This window comes from Carassius gibelio, chromosome B22 (genome assembly GCF_023724105.1).
Source record: "Carassius gibelio isolate Cgi1373 ecotype wild population from Czech Republic chromosome B22, carGib1.2-hapl.c, whole genome shotgun sequence".
Classification (NCBI taxonomy): domain Eukaryota; kingdom Metazoa; phylum Chordata; class Actinopteri; order Cypriniformes; family Cyprinidae; genus Carassius; species Carassius gibelio.
In genome coordinates, this window is record NC_068417.1 from 46,563,294 (window position 1) to 46,570,793 (window position 7,500).

General features: G+C 39.5%; 12 non-coding genes across 12 annotated transcripts in view; all 12 read right to left on the reverse strand.

The window, feature by feature from the left end:
* Positions 1 to 17, reverse strand: part of LOC128007844 (5S ribosomal RNA) — a 119-nt gene extending 102 nt beyond the window's left edge. Inside the window, exon 1 of the ribosomal RNA XR_008179591.1 lies at positions 1 to 17. This exon is cut by the window's left edge and continues 102 nt beyond it. This is a non-coding gene — a ribosomal RNA (5S ribosomal RNA).
* Positions 18 to 540: 523 nt separating this feature from the next.
* On the reverse strand, positions 541 to 659 carry LOC128006211 (5S ribosomal RNA). Its single transcript, XR_008178841.1, has one exon. It is a non-coding gene; the product is annotated as a 5S ribosomal RNA (ribosomal RNA).
* Positions 660 to 1,323: 664 nt separating this feature from the next.
* LOC127988896 (5S ribosomal RNA) lies at positions 1,324 to 1,442 on the reverse strand. The gene has a single exon (XR_008162050.1). It is a non-coding gene; the product is annotated as a 5S ribosomal RNA (ribosomal RNA).
* A 517-nt stretch (positions 1,443 to 1,959) lies between these two features.
* Positions 1,960 to 2,078, reverse strand: LOC128007845 (5S ribosomal RNA). Its single transcript, XR_008179592.1, has one exon. It is a non-coding gene; the product is annotated as a 5S ribosomal RNA (ribosomal RNA).
* Positions 2,079 to 2,588: 510 nt separating this feature from the next.
* Positions 2,589 to 2,707, reverse strand: LOC128007846 (5S ribosomal RNA). The gene has a single exon (XR_008179593.1). It is a non-coding gene; the product is annotated as a 5S ribosomal RNA (ribosomal RNA).
* Positions 2,708 to 3,223: 516 nt separating this feature from the next.
* Positions 3,224 to 3,342, reverse strand: LOC128007847 (5S ribosomal RNA). Its single transcript, XR_008179594.1, has one exon. It is a non-coding gene; the product is annotated as a 5S ribosomal RNA (ribosomal RNA).
* A 516-nt stretch (positions 3,343 to 3,858) lies between these two features.
* On the reverse strand, positions 3,859 to 3,977 carry LOC128007848 (5S ribosomal RNA). The gene has a single exon (XR_008179595.1). It is a non-coding gene; the product is annotated as a 5S ribosomal RNA (ribosomal RNA).
* Positions 3,978 to 4,500: 523 nt separating this feature from the next.
* LOC128006212 (5S ribosomal RNA) lies at positions 4,501 to 4,619 on the reverse strand. Its single transcript, XR_008178842.1, has one exon. It is a non-coding gene; the product is annotated as a 5S ribosomal RNA (ribosomal RNA).
* A 664-nt stretch (positions 4,620 to 5,283) lies between these two features.
* LOC128007849 (5S ribosomal RNA) lies at positions 5,284 to 5,402 on the reverse strand. Its single transcript, XR_008179596.1, has one exon. It is a non-coding gene; the product is annotated as a 5S ribosomal RNA (ribosomal RNA).
* A 516-nt stretch (positions 5,403 to 5,918) lies between these two features.
* LOC127994933 (5S ribosomal RNA) lies at positions 5,919 to 6,037 on the reverse strand. Its single transcript, XR_008167899.1, has one exon. It is a non-coding gene; the product is annotated as a 5S ribosomal RNA (ribosomal RNA).
* Positions 6,038 to 6,546: 509 nt separating this feature from the next.
* Positions 6,547 to 6,665, reverse strand: LOC128007850 (5S ribosomal RNA). Its single transcript, XR_008179597.1, has one exon. It is a non-coding gene; the product is annotated as a 5S ribosomal RNA (ribosomal RNA).
* A 516-nt stretch (positions 6,666 to 7,181) lies between these two features.
* Positions 7,182 to 7,300, reverse strand: LOC128007851 (5S ribosomal RNA). Its single transcript, XR_008179598.1, has one exon. It is a non-coding gene; the product is annotated as a 5S ribosomal RNA (ribosomal RNA).
* Positions 7,301 to 7,500: the final 200 nt, after the last annotated feature.

The following is a 7,500-nucleotide window of genomic DNA, read 5'->3' on the forward strand; positions in this document are numbered from 1 at the left end:
TTGGTATGGCCGTAAGCGAAGACAGCAGCAAAGAGAGCAGCAAAGAGAGGGCTATTTAAAGACCAGCCAATCTAATCGCCAGTACATTATATAAGTAAGAAAGAAAACCCAAAAGCTTAAAGCACCTGGTATTCCTAGGCAGTCTCTCATCAAAGTGCTAACCATACCTAAACCTGCTAAGATTCAGAGATCGGGCATTGACTCTATTTTTTGGCAAAATTATTATATACTAAGTGAAAAATGTCCAAAAAGCTTACAGCACCTGGTATTCCCAGGCAGTCTCCCATCCATGTACTAACCAGGCCCAAACTTGTTAATATTCAGAGATCGGGCATTGACTCTATTTTTTGGCAAAATTATTATATACTAAGTGAAAAATGTCCAAAAAGCTTACAGCACCTGGTATTCCCAGGCAGTCTCCCATCCATGTACTAACCAGGCCCAAACATGCTAATATTCAGAGATCGGGCATTGACTCTATTTTTTTTTTTTTTTTTTTTTAATGAAAGATTATTATATAATTCGTGAAATTTTTCAAACAGATTAAAGCACCTGGTATTCCCAGGCAGTCTCCCATCCATGTACTAACCAGGCCCAAACCTGCTTAGCTTCCGAGATCAGACGAGATCGGGCATAGCCAGGTTGGTATGGCCGTAAGCGAAGACAGCAGCAAAGAGAGGGCTATTTAAAGACCAGCCAATCTAATCGCCAGTACATTATATAAGTAGGAAAGAAAACCCAAAAGCTTATAGCACCTGGTATTCCTAGGCAGTCTCTCATCAAAGTGCTAACCATACCTAAACCTGCTAAGATTCAGAGATCGGGCATTGACTCTTTTTATTTTATTTTTTTTTTTAAATGAAAGATTATTATATAATTCGTGAAATTTTCCAAAGAGATTAAAGCACCTGGTATTCCCAGGCAGTCTCTCATCAAAGTGCTAACCAGACCTAAACCTGCTAAGATTCAGAGATCGGGCATTGACTCTATTTTTTGGCAAAATTATTATATACTAAGTGAAAAATGTCCAAAAAGCTTACAGCACCTGGTATTCCCAGGCAGTCTCCCATCCATGTACTAACCAGGCCCAAACATGCTAATATTCAGAGATCGGGCATTGACTCTATTTTTTTTTTTTTTTTTTTTTAATGAAAGATTATTATATAATTCGTGAAATTTTTCAAACAGATTAAAGCACCTGGTATTCCCAGGCAGTCTCCCATCCATGTACTAACCAGGCCCAAACCTGCTAATATTCAGAGATCGGGCATTGACTCTATTTTTTGGTAAAATTATTATATACTAAGTGAAAAATGTCCAAAAAGCTTACAGCACCTGGTATTCCCAGGCGGTCTCCCATCCAAGTACTAATCAGGCCCAAACCTGCTTAGCTTCCGAGATCAGACGAGATCGGGCATAGCCAGGTTGGTATGGCCGTAAGCAAAGACTGCTGCAAAGAGAGGGCTATTTAAAGACCAGCCAATCTAATCGCCAGTACATTATATAAGTAGGAAAGAAAACCCAAAAGCTTAAAGCACCTGGTATTCCTAGGCAGTCTCTCATCAAAGTGCTAACCATACCTAAACCTGCTAAGATTCAGAGATCGGGCATTGACTCTTTTTTTTTTTTTTTTTTTTTTTTTTTTAAATGAAAGATTATTATATAATTCGTGAAATTTTCCAAAGAGATTAAAGCACCTGGTATTCCCAGGCAGTCTCTCATCAAAGTGCTAACCAGACCTAAACCTGCTAAGATTCAGAGATCGGGCATTGACTCTATTTTTTGGCAAAATTATTATATACTAAGTGAAAAATGTCCAAAAAGCTTACAGCACCTGGTATTCCCAGGCAGTCTCCCATCCATGTACTAACCAGGCCCAAACCTGTTAATATTCAGAGATCGGGCATTGACTCTATTTTTTGGCAAAATTATTATATACTAAGTGAAAAATGTCCAAAAAGCTTACAGCACCTGGTATTCCCAGGCGGTCTCCCATCCAAGTACTAACCAGGCCCAAACCTGCTTAGCTTCCGAGATCAGACGAGATCGGGCATAGCCAGGTTGGTATGGCCGTAAGCGAAGACAGCAGCAAAGAGAGGGCTATTTAAAGACCAGCCAATCTAATCGCCAGTACATTATATAAGTAAGAAAGAAAACCCAAAAGCTTAAAGCACCTGGTATTCCTAGGCAGTCTCTCATCAAAGTACTAACCATACCTAAACCTGCTAAGATTCAGAGATCGGGCATTGACTCTATTTTTTGGCAAAATTATTATATACTAAGTGAAAAATGTCCAAAAAGCTTACAGCACCTGGTATTCCCAGGCAGTCTCCCATCCATGTACTAACCAGGCCCAAACCTGTTAATATTCAGAGATCGGGCATTGACTCTATTTTTTTTTTTTTTTTTTTTAATGAAAGATTATTATATAATTCGTGAAATTTTTCAAACAGATTAAAGCACCTGGTATTCCCAGGCAGTCTCCCATCCATGTACTAACCAGGCCCAAACCTGCTAATATTCAGAGATCGGGCATTGACTCTATTTTTTGGCAAAATTATTATATACTAAGTGAAAAATGTCCAAAAAGCTTACAGCACCTGGTATTCCCAGGCGGTCTCCCATCCAAGTACTAACCAGGCCCAAACCTGCTTAGCTTCCGAGATCAGACGAGATCGGGCATAGCCAGGTTGGTATGGCCGTAAGCAAAGACTGCTGCAAAGAGAGGGCTATTTAAAGACCAGCCAATCTAATCGCCAGTACATTATATAAGTAGGAAAGAAAACCCAAAAGCTTAAAGCACCTGGTATTCCTAGGCAGTCTCTCATCAAAGTGCTAACCATACCTAAACCTGCTAAGATTCAGAGATCGGGCATTGACTCTTTTTTTTTTTTTTTTTTTTTTTTTTTAAATGAAAGATTATTATATAATTCGTGAAATTTTCCAAAGAGATTAAAGCACCTGGTATTCCCAGGCAGTCTCTCATCAAAGTGCTAACCAGACCTAAACCTGCTAAGATTCAGAGATCGGGCATTGACTCTATTTTTTGGCAAAATTATTATATACTAAGTGAAAAATGTCCAAAAAGCTTACAGCACCTGGTATTCCCAGGCAGTCTCCCATCCATGTACTAACCAGGCCCAAACCTGTTAATATTCAGAGATCGGGCATTGACTCTATTTTTTGGCAAAATTATTATATACTAAGTGAAAAATGTCCAAAAAGCTTACAGCACCTGGTATTCCCAGGCGGTCTCCCATCCAAGTACTAACCAGGCCCAAACCTGCTTAGCTTCCGAGATCAGACGAGATCGGGCATAGCCAGGTTGGTATGGCCGTAAGCGAAGACAGCAGCAAAGAGAGGGCTATTTAAAGACCAGCCAATCTAATCGCCAGTACATTATATAAGTAAGAAAGAAAACCCAAAAGCTTAAAGCACCTGGTATTCCTAGGCAGTCTCTCATCAAAGTGCTAACCATACCTAAACCTACTAAGATTCAGAGATCGGGCATTGACTCTTTTTTTTTTTTTTTTTTTTTTTTTTTAAATGAAAGATTATTATATAATTCGTGAAATTTTCCAAAGAGATTAAAGCACCTGGTATTCCCAGGCAGTCTCTCATCAAAGTGCTAACCAGACCTAAACCTGCTAAGATTCAGAGATCGGGCATTGACTCTATTTTTTGGCAAAATTATTATATACTAAGTGAAAAATGTCCAAAAAGCTTACAGCACCTGGTATTCCCAGGCAGTCTCCCATCCATGTACTAACCAGGCCCAAACCTGTTAATATTCAGAGATCGGGCATTGACTCTATTTTTTGGCAAAATTATTATATACTAAGTGAAAAATGTCCAAAAAGCTTACAGCACCTGGTATTCCCAGGCGGTCTCCCATCCAAGTACTAACCAGGCCCAAACCTGCTTAGCTTCCGAGATCAGACGAGATCGGGCATAGCCAGGTTGGTATGGCCGTAAGCGAAGACAGCAGCAAAGAGAGCAGCAAAGAGAGGGCTATTTAAAGACCAGCCAATCTAATCGCCAGTACATTATATAAGTAAGAAAGAAAACCCAAAAGCTTAAAGCACCTGGTATTCCTAGGCAGTCTCTCATCAAAGTGCTAACCATACCTAAACCTGCTAAGATTCAGAGATCGGGCATTGACTCTATTTTTTGGCAAAATTATTATATACTAAGTGAAAAATGTCCAAAAAGCTTACAGCACCTGGTATTCCCAGGCAGTCTCCCATCCATGTACTAACCAGGCCCAAACTTGTTAATATTCAGAGATCGGGCATTGACTCTATTTTTTGGCAAAATTATTATATACTAAGTGAAAAATGTCCAAAAAGCTTACAGCACCTGGTATTCCCAGGCAGTCTCCCATCCATGTACTAACCAGGCCCAAACATGCTAATATTCAGAGATCGGGCATTGACTCTATTTTTTTTTTTTTTTTTTTTTAATGAAAGATTATTATATAATTCGTGAAATTTTTCAAACAGATTAAAGCACCTGGTATTCCCAGGCAGTCTCCCATCCATGTACTAACCAGGCCCAAACCTGCTTAGCTTCCGAGATCAGACGAGATCGGGCATAGCCAGGTTGGTATGGCCGTAAGCGAAGACAGCAGCAAAGAGAGGGCTATTTAAAGACCAGCCAATCTAATCGCCAGTACATTATATAAGTAGGAAAGAAAACCCAAAAGCTTATAGCACCTGGTATTCCTAGGCAGTCTCTCATCAAAGTGCTAACCATACCTAAACCTGCTAAGATTCAGAGATCGGGCATTGACTCTTTTTATTTTATTTTTTTTTTTAAATGAAAGATTATTATATAATTCGTGAAATTTTCCAAAGAGATTAAAGCACCTGGTATTCCCAGGCAGTCTCTCATCAAAGTGCTAACCAGACCTAAACCTGCTAAGATTCAGAGATCGGGCATTGACTCTATTTTTTGGCAAAATTATTATATACTAAGTGAAAAATGTCCAAAAAGCTTACAGCACCTGGTATTCCCAGGCAGTCTCCCATCCATGTACTAACCAGGCCCAAACATGCTAATATTCAGAGATCGGGCATTGACTCTATTTTTTTTTTTTTTTTTTTTTAATGAAAGATTATTATATAATTCGTGAAATTTTTCAAACAGATTAAAGCACCTGGTATTCCCAGGCAGTCTCCCATCCATGTACTAACCAGGCCCAAACCTGCTAATATTCAGAGATCGGGCATTGACTCTATTTTTTGGTAAAATTATTATATACTAAGTGAAAAATGTCCAAAAAGCTTACAGCACCTGGTATTCCCAGGCGGTCTCCCATCCAAGTACTAACCAGGCCCAAACCTGCTTAGCTTCCGAGATCAGACGAGATCGGGCATAGCCAGGTTGGTATGGCCGTAAGCAAAGACTGCTGCAAAGAGAGGGCTATTTAAAGACCAGCCAATCTAATCGCCAGTACATTATATAAGTAGGAAAGAAAACCCAAAAGCTTAAAGCACCTGGTATTCCTAGGCAGTCTCTCATCAAAGTGCTAACCATACCTAAACCTGCTAAGATTCAGAGATCGGGCATTGACTCTTTTTTTTTTTTTTTTTTTTTTTTTTTAAATGAAAGATTATTATATAATTCGTGAAATTTTCCAAAGAGATTAAAGCACCTGGTATTCCCAGGCAGTCTCTCATCAAAGTGCTAACCAGACCTAAACCTGCTAAGATTCAGAGATCGGGCATTGACTCTATTTTTTGGCAAAATTATTATATACTAAGTGAAAAATGTCCAAAAAGCTTACAGCACCTGGTATTCCCAGGCAGTCTCCCATCCATGTACTAACCAGGCCCAAACCTGTTAATATTCAGAGATCGGGCATTGACTCTATTTTTTGGCAAAATTATTATATACTAAGTGAAAAATGTCCAAAAAGCTTACAGCACCTGGTATTCCCAGGCGGTCTCCCATCCAAGTACTAACCAAGCCCAAACCTGCTTAGCTTCCGAGATCAGACGAGATCGGGCATAGCCAGGTTGGTATGGCCGTAAGCGAAGACAGCAGCAAAGAGAGGGCTATTTAAAGACCAGCCAATCTAATCGCCAGTACATTATATAAGTAAGAAAGAAAACCCAAAAGCTTAAAGCACCTGGTATTCCTAGGCAGTCTCTCATCAAAGTACTAACCATACCTAAACCTGCTAAGATTCAGAGATCGGGCATTGACTCTATTTTTTGGCAAAATTATTATATACTAAGTGAAAAATGTCCAAAAAGCTTACAGCACCTGGTATTCCCAGGCAGTCTCCCATCCATGTACTAACCAGGCCCAAACCTGTTAATATTCAGAGATCGGGCATTGACTCTATTTTTTTTTTTTTTTTTTTAATGAAAGATTATTATATAATTCGTGAAATTTTTCAAACAGATTAAAGCACCTGGTATTCCCAGGCAGTCTCCCATCCATGTACTAACCAGGCCCAAACCTGCTAATATTCAGAGATCGGGCATTGACTCTATTTTTTGGCAAAATTATTATATACTAAGTGAAAAATGTCCAAAAAGCTTACAGCACCTGGTATTCCCAGGCGGTCTCCCATCCAAGTACTAACCAGGCCCAAACCTGCTTAGCTTCCGAGATCAGACGAGATCGGGCATAGCCAGGTTGGTATGGCCGTAAGCAAAGACTGCTGCAAAGAGAGGGCTATTTAAAGACCAGCCAATCTAATCGCCAGTACATTATATAAGTAGGAAAGAAAACCCAAAAGCTTAAAGCACCTGGTATTCCTAGGCAGTCTCTCATCAAAGTGCTAACCATACCTAAACCTGCTAAGATTCAGAGATCGGGCATTGACTCTTTTTTTTTTTTTTTTTTTTTTTTTTTAAATGAAAGATTATTATATAATTCGTGAAATTTTCCAAAGAGATTAAAGCACCTGGTATTCCCAGGCAGTCTCTCATCAAAGTGCTAACCAGACCTAAACCTGCTAAGATTCAGAGATCGGGCATTGACTCTATTTTTTGGCAAAATTATTATATACTAAGTGAAAAATGTCCAAAAAGCTTACAGCACCTGGTATTCCCAGGCAGTCTCCCATCCATGTACTAACCAGGCCCAAACCTGTTAATATTCAGAGATCGGGCATTGACTCTATTTTTTGGCAAAATTATTATATACTAAGTGAAAAATGTCCAAAAAGCTTACAGCACCTGGTATTCCCAGGCGGTCTCCCATCCAAGTACTAACCAGGCCCAAACCTGCTTAGCTTCCGAGATCAGACGAGATCGGGCATAGCCAGGTTGGTATGGCCGTAAGCGAAGACAGCAGCAAAGAGAGGGCTATTTAAAGACCAGCCAATCTAATCGCCAGTACATTATATAAGTAAGAAAGAAAACCCAAAAGCTTAAAGCACCTGGTATTCCTAGGCAGTCTCTCATCAAAGTGCTAACCATACCTAAACCTACTAAGATTCAGAGATCGGGCATTGACTCTTTTTTTTTTTTTTTTTTTTTTTTT